The sequence below is a fragment of the Hylobates moloch genome, unplaced genomic scaffold, assembly GCF_009828535.3.
Source record: "Hylobates moloch isolate HMO894 unplaced genomic scaffold, HMol_V3 SCAFFOLD_5, whole genome shotgun sequence".
Taxonomy (NCBI): Eukaryota; Metazoa; Chordata; class Mammalia; order Primates; family Hylobatidae; genus Hylobates; species Hylobates moloch.
In genome coordinates, this window is record NW_026652280.1 from 87,112 (window position 1) to 114,526 (window position 27,415).

Below are 27,415 nucleotides of genomic sequence, written 5' to 3' on the forward strand. Positions count from 1 at the left end.
TTTGTATTCATGGACGCTCCGCTCAGCCTGGCCTTGGTGGATGAGGAACTGTAGGTCTGCAGAGTTCAAGTTTAGCAAAAAGGGTGCTGCCCGTGAGCAGATTGTACCTGTCAGTTGGCCGGAGCGTTGTGTGGTAGAAATGGCCGTGTCATTGTTTCTGTCATGTCGGAGTGGCTTGTGTGACGATGAACACATTTGTGTGGGTGCAGTTTGATGGGATGAGGCCACGCGTGGAGGCACAGCTGGGCTTTCTTTTCATATTAGGCCAATGATCATCTCGAGCCCAAGTGATTCGTAGTCCAGGGTGGGACTCTGGCTGGCAGAGCTGGTTTCCTGTCCCCTCCTCCTCCTGCCGTTTTATTCCCCAGCCACACAGCGAGACGCAACAGCGGCGCTGCTGTTCTCTAGCAGTCGGCCCAGGAGGGTCGTCTCTAGTCACATCTCTGCTGCAGCACAGCCATCCCCTCGGAGGGGCTCACTTCAGCCCCTGGTCTCCTCATGCTGACACCTCACACGCGGGCTTCTCTGTTCCCACGGGTATCATTTCCCCCCTCAGTTATGTCCATCTCTTTTCTAGTTCACACCCTTTACTTCCTAAAATTCACCTCTGTTACCATTTTTACTTCAGGAACCTTTAGAAATAATTCCCCACGTGGCCTAGGGTCCTCCTGCACTAGTATTTTGGAACCAGGATTATGAAACATGCAAAGTCCAGAGCTCACCCCTACCCCACGGAACTAAGATCTCGGGGGAGTGAGTGTCCATGGCTCATGCACGTTGACGTTTATGAACCTCTGCCTGAGAACATTTAGAATGTTCTCAGAAACACGTAATGTTTTACTGCTAACCGAGGATTTTTAAAATTATCGTGTGACTCTCACAATAAACCAAATTGTATAAGTTTCCTCCTTTTATACATGATGACACTGAGGCCTCAAGGAAGGTCAAACATTGTGAATATAGTTCTCAGCTAAAGTTTGAAATTTAGTTTATGTATCCATGAGTTAGGCCCCATTTGGCACCTTTATTTATGTAGAGGATGCAGAGGTAGTGACAGGCACGCATCTCACACGGATGAACTCACATTTCGCTTGCTCGGCACCGAGGATTGAGTGGCGCGGTCACGTTAAGGCCATGTTGTTTCTGTGGTCAGGAGGATCCCTGCTCAATGTACGTTAATGAAAAGCAGCTCATTGTAGAAAGGATATACCTATATTAGTTTGGAGTCCAGAGACATAAAAATTTCCACTGTGAACTTTTTTCTTTTCCAGAAACGTAAGCAAGATTCGGATTTCCTCTTGCACAGCAGTTTCTCTTCCTGTTTTTGCCTCGTATCTCTGTACTTTCCATCCCCTCCTGTTGGAAAATGATTCGGCCTGGAGGTCACCATGTGCGGCACATCCCACCTGTACTCAGGCTCCCAGAAATCCCGACTGTTTTTGTGGCACTTGACACACACAGGCAGAGTTGGGGGTGAGAGGTGCCGTTGGAGCTGGAGCCGTTTACTCCTCATATGGTGTGTGGGGCAGGGATGCTGGGCATTCCCGCCTTCCTGCCAGCACCTGCCAGCAACCCTCAGCAGTTCCACTTGGAGCCACATGCTGGGTGGAGCAAAGTGTCAACACCAAGACATTAACCAGTATCAAAGATTAATGACTTACTTTTTATACTGGTAAAATATATGTAATGTAGAATATACTATTTTAACAATCTTTAGGTATATAGTTTAGAGGCATTAAGTACATTAGGTACATTGTACAAACATTGCCATCATCTATCTCCAGAATGTTTTAATCTTCCCAAACTGAAACTCTACCCATTAAAGCGTGTTGTATTTTTGTTGCATTGAAGTCAAACTCCAAAAAACAGCTCTGTACCTATAAGTATAAATTTCTACAAAATGTCCTTGGGGCACGTTTATAACTGATCTATCTGTGGTCTTGCTAGAAATTTCAAATCAAAGGGTTTGAACTTTTTCAAAAGGGACTACACTTTTTCAAAAAGCATGAAAGAATTTTCCCTTGCTGATGGAGTTCGCTGAGTCTCTGGGGAGCCCCCAGACCCTTCCCCAGGCCATGTGTGAGGCCGACCCTCCTCCCCTGGATGCTTCTCCTAGCGCCTGTGCACTGACCACACTCCAAGCCAGAGGCTCTTAGGACCTGGAGTGGGGAGGACGTCGGGGTCAGGAGAGAGCCTTCTGTGATGCTGGCATCAGTGCTGAGGAGGGGCTGTGCCTCTTGGGCTTCAGGTGGGTCTCCAAGTTAAATTACCCTAGGAAAGAGTACAGCTCAGAGGTCTAAGCCACCATCTGCTTGGGTCTTTCTAAACTAGGAAGCAAGTTCTGTCTCAGGATGTCAGTCTTCTGTGGTGTGTGGACATGTGGGCAGCAGGGGCCAGGAGGACTTGGACTCATTGGTGCTTCATCCACCAGAAGTTGCTGCCGAGCAGCTCCCCTGCAGACACCTCTCCTCTGTCCTCCACACAGGAGTGAGGCGAGGACTGACAGCCCAGCTCCCACGGCCAGCGAGCCAGGAGGGTCCCTGCCCACAGTGTGGGGACTGTGAGGAGGAGATGAACAGTGGGGATTTGGGACTGGTTGACCCTCATCTCCAGGCCAGGTGTGCTTTTCTTTCACTCTTATCCTTCTTCCCTCCTTGTCTTTGGTGTTCTGGACCACTGCGGGGCTCAGAAAGTACAGTGTACCCTTCAGTGTGTCATGACAGCCCCACACAGGTCCCTGGGGCTGCCTTGGCAATTGTGGAGCTTCAGGCTCCCACGGTGGCACCTGTTCTCCCCCGTCCCCTGAACTGCCTGCAATCTATCATCTGTGGCAGAAAATTTATGTCACTCCATCTCATTGCCCAGGGACACACATGGGGGCTCCTGGTGGTGAGCTGTGGTCAGCACTCAGAGTGTTTTGAGTAATGACTCCATCCCAATCTGAGCGGCGTTTTTCTCTAGGTTGATAAAGCCCAAAGAACCATACAGAGCAGAGGAGAATTTTACAACGGCATCGCCTCGTGTAGCTCTGCCAGGCCTGGACTGTGGCCACGCATCTGGGCAGCTGCTGCCCTGACATCTTCTTCTGCGGGTCCTAGGGAGGTGGCCAGTTTGAGGTTAACAGGTGCTCAGCTCTGGACCCTCTAGAGTTACCTGGAATATGCTGCTGAAACCGTTGAATAAGCCTTCACTGACCTTCCTGCCTATTGCCAGGCCTTCTGAAATTAAAATAACTTCTGCTTTACCCTTTGTTCCTGTTAAAATACTCATCTACTCGGTGTTACGGAACCAGTCAATTCTCACACCCTGGCCCTGCCACAGTTGTCTTACTGTTAGATGAGAGGAGTATAATGGAGCCTCCAGAATGTCTGGCCCCTGGGGGGTCGTTCCCAGGGCTATAGGTGGAGGGAGATGCAGAAACCCAGCACATTTCACAGAGAATTTGGGCAAATAGGTTCTGGATCTGTTGTTTCAGGCTGGGATTTAATGAGCTGTTTCCTGCTCATGGATGGTGATTTTGTTTATTGCCTGGAGACCAAGAAAGAGTTCCAGGGGCTGCAGGGCCTCACAGAGGAATCAGAGGCGTTCTCTCTGTAGGCCTCCTAAGCCCACCTTCTACCAACGGCTGCCCACCTGCCCTCCACTCCTCAAATCCATGGTCTCCAATACCTCCTCTCAGAGGTAGGGGTGGCTGCCTTTTTTATATAGGACAAAACTGAATCCTGGAGAGGCTGTGTGACTTTTCAGAGCCACATGGCCATCAGGTGACAGACCAGGATCCGTGCCTGGGCCTGCTTCCATGCCTCCTCCCCACAGCTGGACTTACAGGTGGAGAAGCAGCTGTGTGCTCAGGTGGTCATGGGTGGAATCATGGGCCTGTGCACATCAGGCCCATTATACAGGTTAGAGGCCTAAAGGGACACCTCCTTGGACTGCAGAGTGCCCACTGGGAACAGACTCTGGACGAGAGGCAGTGTACACAGAAGCCCCCTCAGGCCTGCCAGAGTTTGCCCATCCGAGGAGGCTCTGCCCTCAGGACCCTCCCCGGCCTCCGGTGGGTTCATGCACCTGAGCTTGGATTGTTGCCGGTGCACTGGACAGCTTCTTAGAAATGGCCAGAAGGTGGCTTGGGTCGTTTCTTTTTAAAATCCAGGCTCTTGATGATATTAAGCAGAAAACATGGGGTAGAATGGTGTATATGATACATGACCCGTATAATAAAAGGAGAGAATAAGAATCTCTGCTCAGTTTTGCTTGTAAGTTGTATGAATAGACCCTGAAATAATCTGTGAACCTATTGAAAGTCATATCCTTGGGATGGGGAGTGACTAATGGGTTTGGGGTTTCTTTTTGGGATGACGGAATGTTCCAGAATTAGGCAGTGGTGGTGGTTGCATAACCCTGAATATACTAAAAAACACTGAATTGTACACTTTAAGAGAATGAGCTCTTTGGTAGATAAATCATATCCTACATAATATTTCAAACCAGCTGTTTAAAAATTCTTCTGACAGCAGTATTTCATTTGCCTTTGAATCTCTATCTAGGTGTATAAAAACCGATCGAGTTCTGCTTGGTGCTTAACCTTCTCTCTGGAAGGAGAGGTCTGGTCTCATCTGGAAGATGAAAGAACAGCCTCAACGACGGACGGGGGACTCCCAGGGGATGCACTTGAAGCTGTTTTTGTCCAGAACAGTGCTTGACACTGTTTTTGTGCTCCAGGCAGGGAGGACCGTGGGGCTAGGGTGACCTGCCTGGCCTGGTGGGCTCCTGACGTGGTGTTAGTTAGTGGGTAAGAGAAGACATCTGGAGTTAGCTGTCCTCGTGGTAGACTCAGAGGAAAAAGGGTGTCTTGCCCATTGGTATTTCATGCTGGCCCCTTGAGGAGCCCCAGGAGCAACTGCCTAGTATCCTCTGACTGTTGTGTCTGTGTTGGACTCATCCTAGCATCCAGGGATACGGTCCCACAGCTGGGGTGGGGCAGGGGCCCTTGGCTGAGCTAGGAAGGAACCAGTGGCCAGTCCAGTGAGGACCACGTTGACATTTCCCAGGCCTCTTTGTTGGGCTTCTGTGATCTCCTTTGAAAAGAAAGAAGAAAACGGTTGGTTTGATGTGTTGGCGAAATTTGGCCTTGAATGCTGGCCATGGGAATTGCTGAAGGAGGTCTGCTCTAAATATGGGCTTTTCTGCCAACAGTTATTTCTGGTTGTTTCAATTACAGTTGTACTCTCTGGTGACTGCTGTAGTGTTGTATAAATACAGGGTGAATCACAACCAGGCCATGAAGCCAGATCTGGGGTGGAAGTGACACGTGGGCAGCCCCTAGAACTGGGTTCTCTGCCCCAGAGCGTGTCAGGCAGCCCGGGCCAGGCAACGCCTGCCTTGCTGCCTCTGCTGGGATGAGCGCTAGTCTTCCCATGTCTGCACTCACCCCCGACGTCACTCTTGTGTACAGATGCCCCAGCAAGTCCACACCTCCCTCACGAACGTGGGGAAACGGTAGGGATTGCACCCGCCTGACTTCCCCACAAGCCCACCTCATGGGCTTGTCTCTCCCACGTGCCTGTCACTTGCTGTACCCCGGCCATCCCAGGCCAGGGCGACTGGCCGAGAGCTGCCCATCTTCTGAGATGCAGACCCCTGAGAAGCCGTGTGAACTCTGCCCTGCATCTGTGTGGGAAATTAGGGGCCCATGTTTCCTTTCTTTTTCCTTCATCATAAAAACTCAAGAGCAGTAGGTGGGGAAATGGAAAGACCCTTCCTCTGGCGAGCCGGGCGTCCGAGGAGGGCTGGGATGGTTGTGCTGGCACAGTTGGGTCGAGGTGCCTGTACTGGGAGGGTCCTGCCGGGTTTTGGGGCCGTCAGAACTTGGGGCAGGGCAACTTCTGCTGCCCAGGATGGGAATTGCAGGTGGAAGGCACCGTGAGGAGGTGCCTAGGTCCTCAGAACTGCATCTGTGCTCCTCAAGAAAGTATTCTTGTTGGAAGAGACACCCATGTAGGTTCAGTCTTCGAATCTGAGTCCCTAACGCAGGCAGTGAGATCAGGCCACCTCCAGGGCCTTAGGGAGAGGCCGGGGTGGGGCCAGCCATGGGACCCAAGAAGGGTCACATAATTAAACAAAATTGTATCTAAGTAAACTGTAACAGAGACTGAGGAGGGATAGAAACACTGTAAAATGAGAGGGATATTACTGTGTCCAAGGCATCTTCTAATATTGAGCACAGTCACGCACCACATAACATCTACTATTGGGCACAGTCACGTACCACGTAACATCTAATATTTAGCACAGTCACATACCACGTAACATCTACTGTTGAGCACAGTCAACTAAATCTAACTGGAGCAGCCCAGCCGCACTGAGGGCTGCTTTGAGGATGCTGCGTGTCCCCCTTGCTGAAGCTCACGGTGGTTACACGTGTCCATGGTGGGTAGAATCCTTCTCACACACACACCTCGTGTTTAGCCTGAGGGACACAGCTCTGTCTACTCTGAGGCAAAATGTGAGAAACAGTTAAGCCCAGTGTTCCAAGTACATTTCTCACTAGGAGGGAGTCAGCTGTGCAGAGCCTGACAGCACCCACCCATGCGTACCATCCCCTCAGCTGGGCAGAGCAGGACACTGACCTTCCAGGGCCAGAGAACAGGTTGGAGCAGGTAGCCCCATGTCCTTAGGAGCAGCCCCACTGGTGTCAGGCCATTAGACTAACCCTTAGTGGATTCTTCCTTGATTTCTTTTTTTTTTTGAGACAGAGTCTCACTCTGTCATCCAGGCTGGAGTGCAGTGGCGCAATCTTGGCTCACTGCAAGCTCCGCCTCCCGGGTTCATGCCGTTCTCCTGCCTCAGCCTCCCGAGTAGCTGGGACTACAGGTGCCCACCACCATGCCCGGCTAATTTCTTTGTATTTTTAGTAGAGATGGGGTTTCACTGAGTTAGCCAGGATGATCTTGATCTCCTGACCTCAAGATCCACCCGCCTCGGCCTCCCAAAGTGCTGGGATTATAGGCGTGAGCCACCGCACCTATATGCGAGTGTGAGGGTGCATGTGAGGGTGCATGCATGTGTGAGGGTGTGTGAGAATGTGTGAGGGTGCATGCGTGTGTGGGTTTGCGAGCCTGTGTGAGGGTGTATGCATGTGTGGGTGCATGTGTGTGGGTGCATGCATGAGGGTGTGTGCGTGTGTGAGGATGCATGTGTGAGGGTGTGCAAGCATATGTGAGGGTATATGCGTGTGTGAGGGTGTATGCATGTGTGGGTGCGTGTGTGAGGGTGTGCGAGCATATATGAGGGTATATGCGTGTGTGAGGGTGCATGTGTGTGTGGGTGTGGGAGCATGTGCGTGTCCCTTGTGTTCCAGGGCTGCTGGTCATGTGCCTAGAATAATTTCATCTAAGTCGTGTGACATTCAGGTTATGTTGGCTCCAAATTTAACTAGATAGGAAAGACAACGAAAGTTAATTTCATTAATATTTTAAAATTACTTCTTAATACATTAAAAACTAGACGGGTGTGGTGGTGCACGCCTGTAGTCCCAGCTACTCAGAAGGGTGAGGCAGGAGGATGGCTTGAGCCCAGGAGTCCACATCTGGCCTGGGCAACAGAGCAAGACTTCGCCTCTTTAAAAAAAAACTAAATCACCTTCTGAGGATACATGAGAGACCCTGTGAGTGTGTCACCTGTATGCTCAAGGGAATGACCCACTCCTCCCAGCAAGGCACGTCACAGCAGATTCTACTATCCAAGGATAGAGCAAGGGGTGTGCTGGTAACTCCCCTTAGATTGTATGTGAAAGGTACAAACTTTCAGATTGTAATTCATTAATGTCAATTTTAGTCCAATTTGGTGAAGGAGAGTAGATTAAAAGCAGAGAAAAGGTTCGGCTCTCTCACAAATCTCTCTCTTAAAAGGCATTCGAGGTTGCAGCAACTAGGAGGGTAAGTTCATGGGACTAGCAGTTAGGTTCCCGCAAAGCTGGAAGGAGCCACCTTATTTTTTAGCTTTATTGAGACCTAATTCAGCATCCAGCCGTTTAAGTCGTCCAATCCAATGTTTTTAGTGTGTTCACAGAGTTGTGCAGCCAATGCCATAGTCAGTTTTAGAACATTTTCATCACCCCAGAAAGAAGTCTCTGTGCCTGTGAGTGGTCTCTCCCCATCCCCCAACCCCCAGCCCCGGACCTCTAACCTGCTTTCTGTCTCTCTGGCTCTCCCTGTTCTGAAAGTTTCACGTGGAAGGAATCATATGGTGCGTGGTCTGGGTGCTGGCTTCTGTCACTCAGCGTGATGGTGCTTTGGTGGCGTGTCCGTGGGGTCACCCATGGTGTGGCTCCTCCGAGTCATGGCCTGTTTCGGCGCCTTGTTCCTGCTGTGGCCGAGACCCCACTGTACGGACAGGTCACACTGTGTTCATCGGTTGGTTCATCAGTTGATGGACATCAGGGTTGTTTCCACCTCTTGGCCACTGTGAGTGATGCCGCTGCGAACACTCACGTATGAGTCTCCGTGAGATCATCTGGATTCACTGCAGCCCGGCAGTTCCTCAGAGGCTTCAACATAGAGTTGCCGTGCGACCATCAGTGCCGAGCTTAAAGGGATAAGAGTGGACACCCCCGTCTTGTTCCTGACCTTAGGGGGAGGCGCCCAGTGTTCCGCATTGAATGTGACCTTAGCTGTGGGTTTTCTTAAATGCCCCCCATCTGGTTGAAGCCCTAGTGTTTCTTCCTCACATCAGAGGCAAATGCATTGGGGTGGGTTCTTAATTTCCTCTGGTTTGGACCAAGAAAAACAGAGTTCTTTGACCGCTAACATATATGTAAAAAGAAAGTTTGTAAAAACCAGAGTTAAAATGCTTTTAACAGTGTGGTCATCACTGTGCACAGGACACTGGAATTGTAATTCGGGGTTGTGTCTGTCCATGTGGTTTCGTTGTATGTCATGTGCTCTCAGCTCAGAGACATCCAACTGACTTCTGACTTGGGGAATTTAAACTTTATACCACAGCTTTATTTAGAGGACTTATTTATTGTATTTTCCATTGTTTTTATTTAAAAGTTGTATAAAAACTGTTAGGGCTGGTTTTGATATAGGAAAATCATTATGACTGGTTTTGCTGAGTCCATACACCTTTGTGGTCTGGGGAGCGGTGAGTGCTGAAGCAAAGGAATGTCTGCAGAAACAAACAAGGGGGTTCTCTCAGCTTCAGAGACTGATGACGCAGGATGAAGTGGGCTCCTGGCAGAGAGTACTTGGAGAGAGAGCAGCCGCACAGCGCTGGAGCTGCGGGGGACTCAGCTGGGACCATCAGAAGCTCTGGGGCCTGCTCCACCCATTCTGACTGGCGCTGCCCTCAGGAAACCATCTCTGCCTGAAACCCATTAGGGCCAGGGAGAGTTGTCTGGCTGGAAAGGAGGAAGACGGATGCTGGTGGTTTTTTGTCTTTTGCTTGTTGTTTTAGAGCCACTGAGAAGATCAGCGTACTTTTCCACTCTGCCTCTGTGTGGCTTTGCTCTTCTCCATGCCCATCTGCGGCTTGTTTTGCAGAAGTCTTTCTGGCTTTCTCTCTCCCACCCTTTCACATTGCAAGGCCCTCCACTTCTTCCCTGATTTTCCTGCAGATGACGGAGCCCTGCGCCAGGAACCTGACTCTTCAGCTCAAATCTTGGTTTGAAAGGGGGACTTCTCTGTGCCCCTGTTGTCGGCATGCTATGGTAGAGAATGAGACCTCACGAGACCTCGGCCGTCTCATTCCCCTGGGAGCCTGGTCAGGAGGAAGGAGGGCTGCGAGGGGCGTCTGGCTGCGTGCTGTGGGGCCTGCAGTGTCGTGGCACACGCAGCTTCAGCCAAACATCTAGCCCTGTACCTAGAACTAAGAAATAAAACTATAACATCAGATTTAAAAGTTCTCCGGAACATTTGTCCTGCCCGAAATAGTAAGTTGTCATTTTTAAAAGAATAAAACAGAGCTTTGATAAGCCCCGTGGATGCACCTGACACGAGAGAATTGATGATGCAGGTGGATTTGGGCTCAAGGTGGTTTTCAACACCCAGCGTCTAGGTGACTGGAAAGGGTGTCTGTTGGACTTGCACCTTTTTTCCCTGTGGAAGCTATGTTTATGCAGTTTTGTATTTGTTCTCAGAACAAATTGGCCAAAAACACTACCTTAAGGTATGACTTGATTTTTAGTGCACATTTTCAGATGTTATGGGAAATGCATTCACAGTTGAGGCGTCACAGCAGGGGAAGAACAGTTGAGGCGTCACAGCAGGGGAAGGACAGTTGAGGTGTCACAGCAGGGGAAGGACAGTTGAGGTGTCACAGCAGGGGAAGGACAGTTGAGGTGTCACAGCAGGGGAAGGACAGTTGAGGTGTAACAGCAGGGGAAGATGGCTTCCTTGGCAATAACAAGCAAAGGCAAACGTGTTTATTTTTGCATCTGTAAAAGCTGGTCGCTCTTTAAGTGTAGTTCCAGCATCTAAAGTGGACACAGAACCTGTTCTTTGGGGCCTGTCACACCCTCACTGTCCATGTGAGAGTTTGTCCCTCCTTGTGGGTACTCGGGGCAGGAGCTGCCTTCGTGCACACAGTCATCAGCTGCCACCCTTCCGGGGGGCTGGGGCCAGTGGGCAAGTGGCTGCTGTTCCTCTGAGCATCTCATCAAAGGCAGCCCAGTTGGTCACAGGCATTTTGGGAGTGGGAGACAGAAGTTCAAGGTCAAAGACAAGGTCGCAGTTGTGGAAGTGGGAGGGACCCAGAGCACTGTGGGTGAGCAGCTGGGGAGCTTGGGGTGAGACTCTGCTGGGCCCTACCCAGCTGTGTTGCTTCCCTGCTTTCTGCCTCAGTTTCTCATAACAAAGCAGATGGCAAGATGAGGAGTCGAACATGAGGCCTGCGAGAGCTCTGAACTCTGCAAAGGGCTTCTCCACTGGAAATGTGTTGTGTGCTGCAGCCGTGGGTCTGATTGAAATGCAGGTTCTACCAGCGGAGCTGAGCTGCTTCCCTCCCAGGGACAGGTGTACCGGGCAGCCTTGGGCAGTGGATCTCTGAGGTGCTTCATCCGGCTGCCTGTTCCCACACATGCTCTGCGGAGGAGGAGAGAATGCGAGGAAAGGGGAGCTGACGCCCATCAGGAAGGCCAGGAGCTGAAAGCAGCTTCCAGCCGGGAAGGAGGGGAAGGGCCAGGCTCCAGGTTGGCAGCAGCGAGAAGCTCTTCCCCATGCAGGAGGCAGGGGCACAGTCGCTGATGAGGGAGGATGGGGAGGAGACCCTCCTTGTTGGGAGAGGGGAGGTGCATCCGATCTGCTGAGTTTAGGGGAGGGCAATGCCTACCGGACTCTGGAAGCAGAGATGTAGGGTTGCCCCCTCCCTTTGAGACCTGTCACCAGCTGGCCGCAGCGCTGTGTGGAGATGATGCCTTCTTGAGGGCTCACAGCGGCATGTCACCGTGTCCCTGGTGGCCTGGGTGTGTAATGCACCCAAGCACGCAGGGTCCCCCAGCGCCCAGAGCGTGATGCCTGCCTTGGCGTGTGTGGCATCAGGACCACAGCTTCCGCAGACATCCCAGCTGGGGACATCGGCTGACTTGGCTGAGGGACCAGGGGACAGACACCACCTCTCCTATCCCCCAGGGGCGTGTGACCTGGGGCCACTGGCATGCTTGGCGCACACACCAGTCTATGGTCAGGGCACACAGGGCTTGTCTGTGGGTGTTGTTGCCACGCCGACTGAGCCTTCAGGGCGGCGCCCCTTCCTGGCCCACCCCCGCAAGGCTGCTTCTCCAGTCGCAGCCCATTTCTAATGTCGAGATCGCGTATGAGATTCAGGCCTTTGAACAGCCTGACTGTAGGAACCGCCTTCCAACCTGCTGGAAACGTGCGTGTGAGGCCAGGGTTCTTAGCCTCAGCACTGCTGACGTTGTGGGCTGGCCATTTCTTTGCTGTGGGGCGTCTGCACATGGAGAGCTATCGGTGCCCCTGGTCTCTGCCATCTAGATACCAGGAGCTTCCCCCCAACTTGTGCCAACTAGAATGTCTCCAGACATCACACATGTCTGCTGGGGGCAGAACCACGGGGCTAAGTTGTGGCTGTCCCCTGTGGTGGGCTCTCTGTTGTGATGAGGAAGGGCTGGGCCTGCAGGTGGACGTCTGGCCCCCTGACAAAGCTTGTATGAGGGGGACCCAAGAGCCTGTGGTGCCTATGCCAAGCTCACTGGCGGGAACTGGGGGTCAGGCTCACTTAATCCAGGGAGTGGCGAGCAGCCCTGCCATTTGCGGTGCCACAGAGACAGTTAAGCTTGAGAATGTGATTGCCGTTCTGAGAACACCCAGAGGCCGCAGTGTGCCCGGCAGAGAGCAAGGACCCCTGACACTGGCTGGGTTGGTCCTGGGAGGGCCCCCGTGATGCCTGGGGGTGCACCATGGAGCAGACCCTCCTCCAGTGTAGCCTGGGAGCCTCTGTGAGGCCACAGCCCCCAGGAAGAGCACGGTGCTGCATTCCCAGGTGCTGCCGGCTGCGCCCCTCCCAACTGCGTGTCCTCACCTGCCGGCCCCAGCTGTCGCTGCCCACGCCCTGCCTGCCTCTCCTGCCAGGAACTTCCCAGGCAGAGGCCTCAGGTAGCAGGCGCTCCTTGCCCCCTCTGCCACCCGGGCTGCTGAGGGTGTATCACCAGGAGTGAGCTCAGGACCTGGACTCCCAGGCCCAGGTGAGCAGCTGACACACCAATGGCCATTCCCATCCCCGGCCCTGGTTCACCCAGCCAGGCCTCTGTGCCACTTTTCCACAGGACATTTCGCTTCCCCTTTCCTCTCCTGTCTGCAGACCACTGAACTTTCATTCTGAGGCACAATGGGGCGTTCCCTTCAGGCTCTGCCCCCCTAGACAGAGGCGAGACCAGCTGCAGCATAGCTCCTGGCAGCCGGGTACCCCTCTGAGATGGGCCAGGCAGCAGGCTCATGGCACCTTCGTGTGGCTTCAATTCTCTGACCACTGCATTCCTAACCATAATATAAACTTCAGGATCATTTTGGATTTTGCATTACCCAAACCATTTGCTTTTGATAATAATAGTGTCTTGGCAGAGTTCTTGCCCTTGGACTTCGTGTGGTGATGGTGACCGCCACGGCATAGGTATCGCCACTGTGCCTGTTAACTGAGGAGGCGGTGCGGTCGCTGCCCGGAAGGCACAGGCAGCAACCCGGGGCGGCAGCGAGACCGCACCGTTGTGAAACCCGTGCTCCTAACAGCTCGCCTGCACCTCTCCTCTTGGCTCTGCAAGTCTTTGCATGGAACAGCTGATTTAACATGGGCCCAGGGCAGCAGGGGACCCTAAAGCAAGCCTCCTGGGTCGGGGGAGGCAGTGGCATGTCACGGGGCCTCCCCTGTCCTGTTGGCCTTCTGTGGTGGATTTGGGGGCCAGTGGCCCGCTGAGGGCAGCACACGCCCTGGCAAGGGAGCAGGCGTGGGTGGGAGGGCATGTTGCTGCAGTCTGGGGCGTGTGAGCTTGGCCTCCAGAGATGAGCTCATCCTCCCTGGGCCCTGCTGAGTGTCTGAGGCTTCTTCACCGAGGCTCACCTGAGTGACTTCAGCGCCGGGGGTTTACCAAGGAAAAACGTTCCCCTCCAGTTTGAAAGAAAGAAAAATGACTGCAGCCAGCCCTCAGGCCCGTCCTGTGAAGGTGCTGTGGGTCACACCACGTGGGCTTGGCTGTGGGCCTGGGCCGGTTTCTGGTGCTCACCAGCAGATGCATCGGGAGGTGTGGGGGCAGTGAGTTCCCACTGGTGCTTTGTGACAGGCTCCTCCTCTTCGTGGCCTCAGAAAAAATACGTGAAATGGGAAATTGTCAGTGGTGGTTAGTGCTCTCCCTGGGCTCTGGCGTGTCCTTCTCTGTCTCCCTGCAGGTCGCCACCCGCCCAGTGAGTTCTTCTGCCTGTCTCCTGCTCTTCCTTCCTCACTCCCTCCCCAGAAGAGGAGCCACTGGCTTGACACCTTCACGCTGTTTTGGGTGGACCTGCTCCTACACATGGGAGGAAGTGATGGGGCAAAGGAGGGGACCTGGCCATGCTGTCGGCATGTGTCCATCTGCGCAGATTTGTGGACATCTGTTTTCTGCCTCGTGTGTTCTGTAAAGACACTTGTGCCATGTGAAGGTGGCACTCCTTCAAACTCTGTGAGCTGCACCCTCCCATCCTGGCAGGAACCGTCTGGGGTGAGAGTCAGCATTGCTAGGGAGACTGGGGGCTAGGACATGGTTTTACCAGAGTGCCATGGTCAGAGGCATTCCTAAAGCAAAAATGATCAAAAAGCCAGGTTGGACACTGGAAATGGGCTTGAGGGAAGATGGCTGCAAGCTGGGATTCTCCAGGGATGCTCCTCTCTATGGGTTCTCAGCATGCAGGCACAGAGGGCTGGAGGATTCTCCCTTTCTTGAGAGGAGACACTGTTGGAAGGGCAGGTGCAGCCAGGAGCAGGAGTCGGCGGTGAAGGAGTGGGGTTCCCCTCAGCCCAGCAACAGCGGACACTGAGCTCAGAGGAGTCTGGCTGGAAGGCCCAAGTTCACAAAGCGTGGACCAGAGGCATCTCCTTGAGGAGTCAGACCCGTTCTCCTCCTAGAGTGCAGCAGTGAACCTACCGGGAGTGGGTGGTTGAGATTTTTATAGGGATCACTGCAGCTTTTCCAATGATATCTCCACTGGGACAGACATGGGGATGCAATCCAGGTCTCCCCATCTCATGTGTGCTGGGTGGGTCTTAGGAGCAAACCACAGCTGTATCTGGAAGAATCAAGCACAGAAAAGAAAGTTTCTTGTCTAAGGCAATATGTGGTCTTGCTGGACCACGATTATCCCATGCCTCTGTGTGTGTGTGTGTGTGTGTGTGTGTGCATGCTTCCCATTTGAGCTGTGATTATCTTGTGCACGTGTGTGTGTGCGTGCTTCCTATTTGGACTGCGATTTATTTCATGCATGTGTGGTGGGTGTGTGTGTGCACGTGTGTGCTTCCCATTTGGACTGTGATTTATCTTGTGTGTGCATGTTTGCGTGTATGTATGTGTGTGCTTCCCATTTGGGCATTGATTTATCTCGTGTGTGTGTGCTTCCCATTTGGACTGTGATTTATCCTGTGTGTGTGTATGTGTGTGTGTTTGTGTGCGCTTTCCGTTTGGGCTGTGATTTATCCTGTGTGTGTATGTGTGTGTATGTGCATGTGTGTGTGCTTACCATTTATACTGCAGTTCATCCCATGCGTGTGTGTGTGTGCACGTGCCTGTGTGTGTGTGCGCGCATGCTTCCCATCTGGACTGTGACTTATCCCGTGCATGTGTGTGTGTCCTGTTTGTTTTCTAAGGATCGTGAAGGGCTGTTTACATAGATCATGTTTTGCTTGTGGCCGTCGCACCAGGGAGGAGCATTTTTCCACTTTAGTGAGCTGTTTGCCCTTCTCCACAGCAGGCAACGAGGGGGAGGCTTTCTTCAAGGCTGACTTGTACTTTTATTCTTTCCCATATTTCCCTTCCAGTCCCGCACAGAAATGTTTGCCTGCACCCCCTTCCATAGCAAGCTGTGGCCCTTCTCCCCACCCTGGCCAACATTAACTGTCGCCTGCCTTTCTCTCGAGGCTGAGACCTGAGTGGGAGCTGAGACTCAGGACCAACTGCTGTGTGGTGGCCCCGGGGCCTTTGTTCTGTTTTTAATGTGGAAGGGAGTGGGAAGTATACATTGTAAGTTGGCATTTACTTGGGCATTAGGTCTGGAGTTGAAATAAAGAGGTACTGGTTTTGAAAAATACGTATATATTCTGAGTGTAAAGTAAACGTGGGATGTGTCCATCAGTCTTTTCTTAGTGGGTTGAGTTCTTTCAGGTAGAGACACAAGGAAAAACTTGATTAAAAGCACATGTGCATACTTTAAACCTGATCAAGTTATCTGCTCCAATTCCTACTTTATAATGTGGTTCCCTCCTCTTTAATGTGCTTCTCTATATCACTGATACTTTCCAGGAAAAAATGTGAATTTCTGTTTCAAGACGTATCAGTTGCCCCCCACCCCTGCCTTTCTGTCCTCATCCTGGCTCCAGGAGCTCTCTCCTCCTCCACCTCTGGGTCGCCTCCCACAGACCCTCCGGGGACAGCCAGCCTCTTCTCCCTTTTGGAAGCCACCTCCTCCAGGAAGCCCCTCAGAACTTGCCACGCTCTTACCAGTGTGACTGGAGCTGGTGGACATTTGGAGTTTTTGGATTTAGAGGTGCCACCTGCAGAATCTCAGAAACAAGCCTGAAGGTGTCTCTCAGAAAACACTAACACAAAACACAGCCGTCGTGCATCTAGGAAGTGACCACCCTGGATGCTTAGCGGCGTGTCTGTGTGGTTGTTCCCTGTGGTGTTTTTTTGTGATGGTGAACGTTCAGCAAAAGCCCGAACACCTAACGTCCCTGCGGTGGTGGAACGAGGGATGTGCCCTGACAGAGAACGTGACTCAGATACACTCAGCAAGAGAACAATTATAGAACAGTGTGCGCAGTGCACTGAATCAATCACGTCACCCCAGGTTCTTATGTCGAAGTCCTAGCCCTCAGTGTGACTGTGTCTGGAGACGGGGTCTTTAGGGGGTGATGAAGGTTAAATAAGATCGTAAGGATGAAGCCCTGACCTAATCAGATTGTGTCGTAAGCAGAGGAGGAGGCACCAGAGATCTCGGTCTCCCTGCCACGTGGGGATACAGGAAGGAGGCAGCTGCCTGTAAGCCGGGAAGAGAGCCCTCCCCAGAAACTGTTACAAGCCGGCCCTTGATACGGGACTTTCCAGCAGCCTCCAGAACGTGAGAAACAAATGTGCATAGTTTAAGCTGCTCCATCTGTGCTGTTTTGTTATGGCCGCTGGAGCTAAGACACACATGATGTTCACACTTCCGCAGCAAAACAATTGTTAAAGTGTTATGTGTTTCCTGTCTAGCATGTGTTAGTGGCACTAAATGGTCTGGGGAAGTGTGTACTAGACGGTTAGGAAGAAGGATTATGGGGCATTTTCTTTCTGCTTTGTTTAATCCATTTTCCAGTCTTTTTAGTCTTCTGATCCCAGCCTGGCCTATGCTGGGTGCCCTCCCTGGGCACTGGTTAGGAATGAACAGACAAATGCATGAGAGATCATGGTTTTTTACAGTGAACTTTTTTTTTTTTTTTTTTGAGACGGAGTCTCGCTCTGTCGCCCAGGCTGGAGTGCAGTGGTGCAGTCTCGGCTCACTCTCTGCCTCCCGGGTTCACGCCATTCTCCTGCCTCAGCCTCCCAAGTAGCTGGGACTACAGGCGCCCGCCACCAAGCCCGGCTAATTTTTTGTATTTTTAGTAGAGATGGGATTTCACCGTGTTAGTCAGGATGGTCTGGATCTCCTGACCTCGTGATCTGCCTGCCTCGGCCTCCCAAAGTGCTGGGATTACAGGCGTGAGCCACCGCGCCCAGCCTACAATGAACAATTTTTACGTTGGCAAAGGGGTGTGGATTTTGGGAGGTTATCCTCCTGCATCGCCCAGTGCTGGAGGCGGAGCACCTGGCCTGAGTGTGAAATAAATGTGGGCTGCATCCATCAGTCTTTTCTCAGTGCACTGAGTTCTTCCAGGTGGACATCGTGGAAAACTTGATTAAAAGCACTTGTGGGCAGGCGCGGTGGTTCATGTAATCCCAGCACTTTGGGAGGCTGAGGTGAGAGGATTGCTTGAGCCCAGGAGTTGTCGGTCACCTGCTGTCACCTAGCAGCCTCCAGCCTCAGTTCCCCTCTCTGTCAAAGGAAGTCGTCATTGGCCTCAAGGTCTGGGAAGACCAAGGAGGAAATAGGTGGGAAGGTTTTATGGAGCCTCTGGGACTTTGCTGAGGAGGTAGAAGTTCAGCCTCCACGTCACCCCTTGGTTCGTGGACCTGGAAAGAACAGGCTTGGCTATGAACTTGCTGCAGTACAAAAGGGGAGGGCTCTAGGCACAGGCTTGGGGTTTTATAGGAGCCCTGTGGGAGTGAGGGTGGTACATCCCATTTTATAGATGTTAACGCTGGGCTCAGCACTGGTCCGGGCAGTGGATGGTGGCTCTGGGATGGGGCAAAGATTCCCTAACTCTACAGACTGAATGCCTTTCACTGTATCCTGAAGCCACAAACCCAAGGAAATTCAGGCATTAGTGACCTGTTGTGACCTGGAAACTGCCCCAGGACAATAACTCAGTGGCTTCTGTGAGGCAGCAGCCATGCGCTTTGAAGGAGGCTTAGCAAACTTGCTGGGGAGCAGTTCCAGAGCCACCTCCAACTGAGGCACCATTTCCTTTTGGCAGAGAAAAGTGTGTCTGAGTTCGCTTTATTTTTACTTTGAGGGGTTTTTAGGAAAGAGCCATTGTTTGAAGAAATTCATTTAACAGAAAAAAGTCAGCATCAGTGTTTGCCTTCTTCCCCCTTCCCAGGTGGTGTCTCCCCAGGGTTTGCCTCCCCCCCCCCTTTTTTTTTAGACGAAGTCTTGCTCTGTCACCCAGATTGGAGTGCAGTGGCACAATCTCGGCTCACTGCAACCTCCGCCTCCTGGGTTCAAGCGATTTTCCTCCCTCAGCCTCCCGAGTAGCTGGGATTACAGGCACGTGCCACCACGCCTGGCTAATTTTTGCATTTTTAGTAGAGATGAAGTCTCACCATGTTGGCCGAGCTGCTCTCAAATTCCTGACCTCAAATGATCCACTCACTTCAGCCTCCCAAAGTGCTGGGTTTACAGGTGTGAGCCACCACACACGGCCGCGTTTGCCCCTTTCCAAGCAGGTTGGGTTGGTGTCCAGCTGTGACCCCTGCCCTTGTAGTTCCAAGTCTTGTCTTTGTCCTCCACGACAAACTTTTTCCATAGCCCCAAGCAACATGCTTCCTAGTGTGCGTCACACGCTCATGATGTGGGGAACCTAGTGACTTAATTTCTTAATAAGCACTTTCTACATTGGGTAGTTGGTTTGTTCATTTTTATATCATGCTGGTTCCAGACAACTTTTAATAATGCCTGATATTCAGGGCTCACTTCTCCAAGGCCGATGGAAATGTTCTCCTAAGCCTGGGCCCAAGCATATGGTGACATTTGTTTCTGGTTTTTTGTGTGCTTGTTTCTACCAGAGCAACAGATAATGTTATTTGCTACTTTACTTAGAATGGCACAGGGATGTGACTTTGAATTAGGCAATGATTTCTTAAATATAACAACAAAAGCACAAGCAAAAAAGAAAAATTAGATAAATTGGACTTCATCAAAATTAAAACCTGTTGTATGTCAATGGACGCTATTGAGAAAACAGAACCCCTCACAAAATGGACAAAAGGATTTGTAAGTCATGTTTGTTAGAAGACACTCTTATTCGAAGTATGTAAAGAATACTCGCGTCAATAGAAAAGACAACCCAGCTGGGCATGGTGGTGCATGTCTGTAATCCCAGCACTTTGGGAGAACGAGGCAGGCAGATCACTTGAGGTCAGGAGTTCAAGACCAGCCTGGCCAACGTGGCAAAACCGTCTCTACTAAAAATGCAAAAATTAGCCAGGCATGGTAGTGGGCACCTGTAATTCCAACTACTTGGGAGGTTGAGGCACTCAGCCTCAGAAATGGCCTGAGCCTGGGAGGCAGAAGTTGCAGTGAGCTGAGATCACCTCACTGCATTCCAGCTTGGGCAACAGACTGAAACTCTGTCTCAAAAAAAAAAAAAAAAAAAAAGACATACACCCCAACCCAGTTGAAAATGGGCAAAGGATCTGAATAGACAGCTCTCCAAAAAAGATATTCAAGTGGCCAATAAGTACATGAAAAGATGCTTAGCATCACCAGTCGTCAGGGAAATGCAAACCACAGTGAGACACCACTTCACACCCACTGTGATGGCTGATAATGACAGACAGAAACAAGTATTGTCAAGAATGTGGAGAAATCATAACCCTCAGAACTGCTGGTGGGAATAGAAAATGTTTCCACCACTGTAGAAAAGTCTGGCAGTTCCTCAAAAAGTTCCACATAGAGTTACCATATGACCCAGCAATTCCACCCCTAGGTCTATATCCAGCAGAAAGGAAAACGTGTCCACACAAAAACTTGGTTTGCTTCTCTGGAAAGCCCAGACTAAACATCCAAACCAAAAGAGCAACCGCTGTCATTCTTCCCCCTTTATCAAATGAACATTTGGTATAACATTTATCAAATGTACATAAATGTTCACAACAGCATTATTCACAATAGCCCGAAACTAGAAACAACCCAAATTAAATTAATGGATGAATAAATGTGGTATATCAACGCAATGGAATCCTGAACTCCTTATACAATGTGGATGAACCTTGAACACATGATGCTAAGTGAAAGAAAGCCAGACACAGGCCACGTGTTGTAAGATTCCATTTATAGGAAGTGTCCAGGGCAGGAAAATCCACAGAGACAGAAAGTGGATTAATGGTTGTCGGGCTGAGGAGGGGAAGGCATTGGGAGATACGGATTTTTTTTAGGGTGATGGAAATGTGCTGTAATTAGTGGTAATGGTTCCACTATATTGTGAATATGCTAAAGCTACTGAGTTAGTTGTACACTTTAAAATGGTTAATTTTATGTTATGTAAATTTTCTCTCAAAAATTTTAAACAAAATGCACAGGGAATGAGCGTGGGCCAGTGACGTCGGCAACCAGGTGCCTGTTGCTGGACTGCTGTGTCGCCCCCTGCTGGCTCCGCGTGAATTCGGGGAGGGATGGGGCCTGGATCCTCCTGTCTCCTCTTGCTTTCTGTTCCAGAGACTTCCCAGGAGGGTGGAAACCCCCACCCAGAGTGACTTCTCAAAAGGCAGCACTACCCGACCAGGGACGCCACAGGAGGAGGGCTTGGAGGGAGGGCAGACCCCAGCTTGTCGGACAAGGCATAGCAAATGCTGACTACAGTGACGGAAGAGTGAGTTACGGCTGCAGGGATTTTTTAATTATTACTTTTACTTCCAATTTTTCTATAGTGAGTACAGATTACTTGGGGTGGTATTTTTAATAGAGAGAAATAATAGAGAACCAGGACCAACATGAGATGTTTCTTAAATACTTCCAATGAAAATTTAAGCTCAAGTCTGCTCATTCCTTTCCCGTCTCTCCTCCTGGGTCAGGGCCAGGAATAGCCTCCTTTCCTTGCCTGCAGCCTTCCCCAGCAAAACTGGGGAAAGGGCGTTGGCAGAACATTCCAGAGGCAAGTGCACAGATTGGACCTGGCTACACTTGAGTTCACTGAGTCCAGAAACAGGACCCTAAAGCAAGTTAAGAATTATGCACCATAGGATTCCTTTTTCCCCATATCTGTGGAAATAAAATGTTGCTTAAAGTTCCAGAAAACACTTCTTAGATGGAAACTAGGACTTTGTGTGTGGTGTTTTCGTTGGTTGAGGCTGCCCCTCACTGCAAGGGTGCAGGGCCCTCCTGGGCAGTGCTGTGTGTGTTGCTCAGGCCCTGGCCTCTGGCACGTGCCCTGCAGGCTGCCTGTAGCAGTGCACACAGGTCCTGGGGCAGGCACCGTCACCTCCCTCATCAGAATGTGCTGGTCGCCTCCAGCCATCAACCTGGGTGTCCTTGATGACTGACAGCCGACAGTCCTGGTCTTGGTGGAAAATAGATTTGCTCTGGCAGATGGGGGTAGACGGTGATCTTGAGCTATTCCGTGCTGGGGACCGTGGCCAGGTGAGCCTGGAAGAATCCCCTGAGGATGCATGCTGTAGACCAGACCTGTGGAGATGCCACAAGGAGACAGGTCTTGGGGTTTGAAGACAGAGTTTTGTGGAAAAGATAAAACTGCCAAGGAGTTCTGAGACTAATCAGTACACAACACGCTTTGTTTTTCACCTTATGTGGCAGGCTTTTTAAATGTTGACATTTATGTTGTCTTTTAAAATGAAATATTGTTCTGGCATGTGTTTTGACCCAGTGGTGTAGTTCTTCTGCGGTATTTTTGTATGTGTCTACATGCTGTTTAATTATGGGGAAGGAATTTGGTCTTAACCACCCTTGGACAAGCTGGGACTGGACGAGGCCCTAATAGGCCGTGCTGATCTGGCAGCTGAAGTCTCCAACATGGCGTGTCCTGATGGCGTCATTGAGAGACTGAGACGTGCTCTCCCTTCCAGCTTCCTCCCTCCTTCCTTCCTTTATTAATTTCTTACCATTTAAACTGGCAGCTGCTTTGCCCATGAGCAGGTGAGGCCATGGCATTTGGCCTGGGCAGTTCACCAGGTGACCATGGTGGCTCACAGCAGAGTGACTCGCAGCCACTCATCTCCTGAAATCAAGTGTGGCGGATGCGTGAGCTCTGACTCCTCCTCTCCGTGGTGACCTAAAACTGAGTCAGTGATCCTGAGAGGGAAAGAAAGAAGCTGTATCTCTCACTTTAGGTAATGAAAAGTTGAATTGGAAACAGTGAAGCCAAGTGGTTTGAGAACAAGGAACACCGTGAGCCAGGAGACTCGGGCAGATCAGGAATTGGGAGTGGCTGTGAAGAGGACCCCACTCTGGTGCCCGAGGGCAACACCTCCCGTCCAGGCCTGATGTATCGGATTCTGAAGAAAAGGCAGAGGGGCCGCTGAGGGGGGGCTCTGTGTCCTGGTGGAGCGCCTTGAGGCAGAGGGTTCCTTGCAATTCAGAGTCCTTCTGCAGCCCTGTGCCACCAAGGGAGGCAAAGCAGTGCTGCCGTGCCTAAATTTCAGCATCTGTCTGGTGCTTCCCTTGTTGAGCGCTCGCAGGAATCAAATGCAATGTTGAGCGCGGGCCTGGTGCATTCTCCAAATGCCCATGAGTTGTCGTTACTTCTGCAGCTGCCACCATGAAGATGATTGGGCACCCCAGGCGTCCGGCCAGGCTGGTAGGGAGGCGTGGGCAAGAGGGCGTGTCTCGGGACCATGGCTACCTCCGCCTGGGCGCAAGCCCTCAGGCATGCACAGCCACCTTCCTGAGTGACCGGAGCGTGAAGGCGACGCCTTCCTGTTTCCCTTCCCCAGTGTGCAGTTGGACAGGCTGCATCCGAGAGAAGGACCCTGGAAACCTTTGGAAGAGGCACCTTCACCAGTTCCCACCCTTCCTGGCCAGAGAGTCAGGATAGTTTTAATAAATCAGGTCAAGCCCTTATGTGACAGAGGGGTTGTTCGTAAGAAAATATTTCTTAGAAAATCTTTAGTTTGAAAACTTGTAACCATGAGAGCTTCATAGGACCGGACTTCAATTTCCCCTCTTGTCACGGATACTTCAAAATAGAAATGGAAGAAGAAAATATAATTTAATTTGACGGCTGGGTGTGATGGTTCACATCTGTAATCCGAGCTACTCAGGAGGCTGAAGCATGAGAATTGCTTGAACCTGGGAGGGGGAGGCTGTAGTGAGCCGAGATTGTGCAGCCTGGGTGATAGAGCAAGACTGTCTCCAAAAAAAAAATGTATACACACAGACACACACACACACACACACACACACACACACAAAACGTAATTTGAAAACAGGATATGGGGAGAGGGTGGTTAGACAGTTGCCTAAAAAATGTGACTCTTTGAATTGTTTACTTTGTGGAAAATACCAGATTTAACATATTGCTTGAAAAAGAAGCAGTGATAATTTTTTTCTTGTAAAAAGGTATTTTAGAAATCAAAGTTGGAATTTTAGAAATGGGGTATTCTTTAAAACGAATTTTATTTCTAAGAAAGTTTGGAATTTTTCACTAATGAAGTCCATATGCAATGGTTCGTATTTAAAGAGATGGAGAAATGGACTGTTGTCTGAAATTCAGTCACCTCATCCCCACGCCAGGGTGAATGGTCAGCTGCGGTGTGGGCAGCTGCATGCGGGCAGTACTTCCTGCACCTCCCACTGCAGACAGGCAGAGGTTGTGTGTTCTCTCACCCCAGCCGCAGCTCACTGGAAGCAGGCGGGGTGGTTGGCACCAAACGCACCCTGGTCCCTTGGATGCTGGGAAGGGGGTTCAGGGGGCAGACCATGGCCGGCCCATCTCTTCAAGAGTTGAGGAAGAACCAGAGTCGCACGCACTTGCTGGCCCGCCTCCAAGTGGTGGGGCGTCGGCCCGTTTCCTCCACTGAGCCGCCTACTCTTTTGCCCTCTGCCTATGAACGTGTTCGTCTTTCAGCTTACACAGCCATTTGACAGTGATAGACATGACTTAGCTCATCAACCTCCTGTTATTCAGAATTAGTTTATGAACCCATGGCATCAACCTCACCTGAGTGTCCTCGAGCTGCACCCTAGGCCCAGGGGTTCAGAACCTGCCTTTGTACAGGGTGGCCTGTGTGCCTGCTGCTGAGAGGTGCTGCACCAGGAGGGGATACGTTCCCTGCTGCTCAGAAATCCCCTGGGTGCATCTTAGGCCATGTTCCCGTGGTCGTCCTCCCTACGTGGCTCAGAGCATCAGAGACGCTGGGGGAGGAAGAGAGGACAGGCCTGGGCACATCTCATGGCCCCCGCTCCACCCTCTGCAGTGCCTCCTCCCAGGACCCCAAGTCTGGCTGGAAACATGGTGAAGCGTTGCTGCTGCCTTGCCTGTCATGGGGGTTACACAAAAGACCTTCCCCGTACAGGCCATTCCGGGCCCCTGAATCCCTGAGCCTGTGTCCCCAGGAGTACCTGCTCCAAGTTTGCTGCCCTGAGTGAGCTGCTGCATGAAGAGCCGTGCCCTGTCCTCAGCACTGCCCATGTGTTGTCCTGCACACACGTCCACACGCAACACTGCCCATGTTATCCTGCACACACGTCCACACACAACACTGCCCATGTTATACTGCACACACGTCCACACGCAACATGATGCTCTCAGGCAGGAACCACAACAGAGGACCCACATTGGGGGTGTGGCCCATGAGGCCCAGTGGGTGTCACTTGTAATTGTTAACTTTCACTGCTTTGATTGACCAGTGTCTTCCACTGAAAAGTGGTAATTATTCCACATGGTGACACACCAAGCCCTGCACCTTTAGATGTGCTGAAACTCCCTTGGAACACAGGGCCAAGGCCAGAGGGGTTCAGCGTGGGATGTTAGGGTCTGGCCAGCACAACCGAGATCAAAGGGGGCTCCGGTTTGTTGGATCCTCAAGTGTTTGCAGTTGTGGGGCCCCAAAAGAAAGAGGTGGTTGTGGTGTGGTGAAGGGGCCCTGAAGGGACTTCTGTGAGAACAGCCTCCTTACATGGGGGGGAGGATCAGACCTTCCTGGTCTGCAGGAGGGGCTAGTGCACTCCACTGAAGTTCCCTGGGAAGGTGGAAATGTGCAGTGAGTACCCTGTGGACTGTCTCATGCTCTGAGGATGCAAGGAGCCAGGACAGGATGAAAGGGGCACACACCTCCCCTGCTTGTCTGACGCTCTCTACAGAGGACATTTACCAGAAAGTTGAAAATACTACTCTAAAAAAGCTGCCACTGAGCTGTTGTGTTTCATATGGGGTGACTAGATCTGGCCATTGAGGAAGTTGTAATTGATTGCTTTCAATGAACTTGTTGACGCCTTTAGATTCTAAGGGAGGTGGAAACTTCCACTGAGATAAGGCCTCCTGATGCCCCCATGACCGAGGGTCACACCAGCAGTGTCTGCCATGGCACACGTGCCCCAGACTGTGTTGCCTGCTTGGCAGAATGCAGTGGGGCCTTCCAGCACCCAGGTGGGGCTGCCAGGAGAGACGCTTACAGCCCTGCATCTGGGCCTTTGTTCTGCTCGGGGTGCGGCGGAGAGGAGGAACACACTAATGATTGGGGTGGTGTGCTGTGTTGGTGCCGACCTGACCATATGGTGTCCGTGAGCTGAGGCTGTGTGCCGCTGACATGCCTGCCTTCATCTCAGAAGGAAAAATACAAGGGAACAGTCACATTTGTTTACAGGTCCAAATGGTGACAAAGTGGTAGCTATGTTAGGAAATAAGTGGAAATGATAATTTTTTTTTTTTTTTTTTTTTTTTTTTTTTTGAGACGGAGTCTTGCTCTGTCGCCCAGGCTGGAGTGCAGTGGCGCGATCTCGGCTCATTGCAACCTCCGCCTCCCGGGTTCACGCCATTCTCCTGCCTCAGCCTCTCCGAGTAGCTGGGACTACAGGCGCCCGCCACCACGCCCGGCTAATTTTTTGTATTTTTGGTAGAGACGGGGTTTCACCGTGGTCTCGATCTCCTGACCTCGTGATCCGCCCGCCTCGGCCTCCCAAAGTGCTGGGATTACAAGCGTGAGCCACCGCGCCCGGCAATTTTTTTTTTTTTTTGAGATGGAGTTTTGCTCTTGTTGACCAGGCTGGGGTGCAATGGCACGAACTCAGCTCACTGCAACCTCCGCCATCCAGATTCAAGCAATTCTCCTGCCTCAGTCTCCCTACTAGCTGGGATTACAGGCAGATGCCACAACGCCCAGCTAATTTTTGTATTTTTAGTAGAGACGGGGTTTCACCACGTTGGTCAGGCTGGTTTTGAACTCCTGACCTCAGGTGATCCACCCACCTTGGCCTTCCAAAGTGCTGGGATTACAGGTGTGAGCCAGCGCACCCAGTGGAAATGATAAATTATAATGTTTTCTGGCAACTTCCTGGAGGTTAACAGTTCAACACCATGTTTTTTAAAAACAAACCTTTACTAAAATTTTAGAGGCAAAGACATATCTGTTGTGGGGAGTCAGGGACCCCGAATGGAGGGACTGGCTGGAGCCGTGGCAGAGGAACATAAATTGTGAAGATTTCATGGACATTTATCAGTTCCCAAATAATACTTTTATAATTTCTTATGCCTGTCTTTAATGTCTTAATCCTGTTATCTTCGTAAGCTGAGGATATACGTCACCTTAGGACCACTGTGATAATTGTGTTAACTGTACAAATTGTAAAACGTGTGTTTGAACAATATGCAATCAGTGCACCTTGTAAAAGAACAGAATAACAGCAATTTTTAGGGAACAAGGGAAGACAACCATAAGGTCTGACTGCCTGCGGGGTCAGGCAAAAAGCCATATTTTTCTTCTTGCAGACAGCCTGTAAACAGACGTGGAAGTAGGAGAGAGATCGCTAAATTCTTTTCTTAGCAAGGAATATTAATATTAATACCCTGGGAAAGGAACGCGTTCCTGGGGGGGAGGTCTATAAAAAGCCACTCTGGCAATGTCTGTCTTATGTGGTTGAGATAAGGACTAAGATACGCCCTGGTCTCCTGCAGAACCTTCAGGCTTACTAGGGTGGGGAAAAACTCTGCCCTGGTAAATTTGTGGTCAGACCGGTTCTCTGCTCTCGAACCCTGTTTTCTGTTGTTGAAAATGTTTATCAAGACAATATGTGCACCGCTGAACATAGACCCTTATCAGTGGTTCTGCTTTTGCCCTTTGCCTTGTGTTTGTTGGATGCTTATCAGTGGTTCTGCTTTTTCCTTTTGTCCTGTTCCCTCAGAAGCATGTGAT

The 27,415-nt window shown here is 51.1% G+C and overlaps 1 protein-coding gene across 1 annotated transcript in view; it reads left to right on the forward strand.

The window, feature by feature from the left end:
• PARD6G (par-6 family cell polarity regulator gamma) overlaps window positions 1–27,415 on the forward strand; it is a 94,379-nt gene that overhangs the window by 59,253 nt on the left and 7,711 nt on the right. The gene's annotated exons all lie outside the window — the stretch shown is intronic.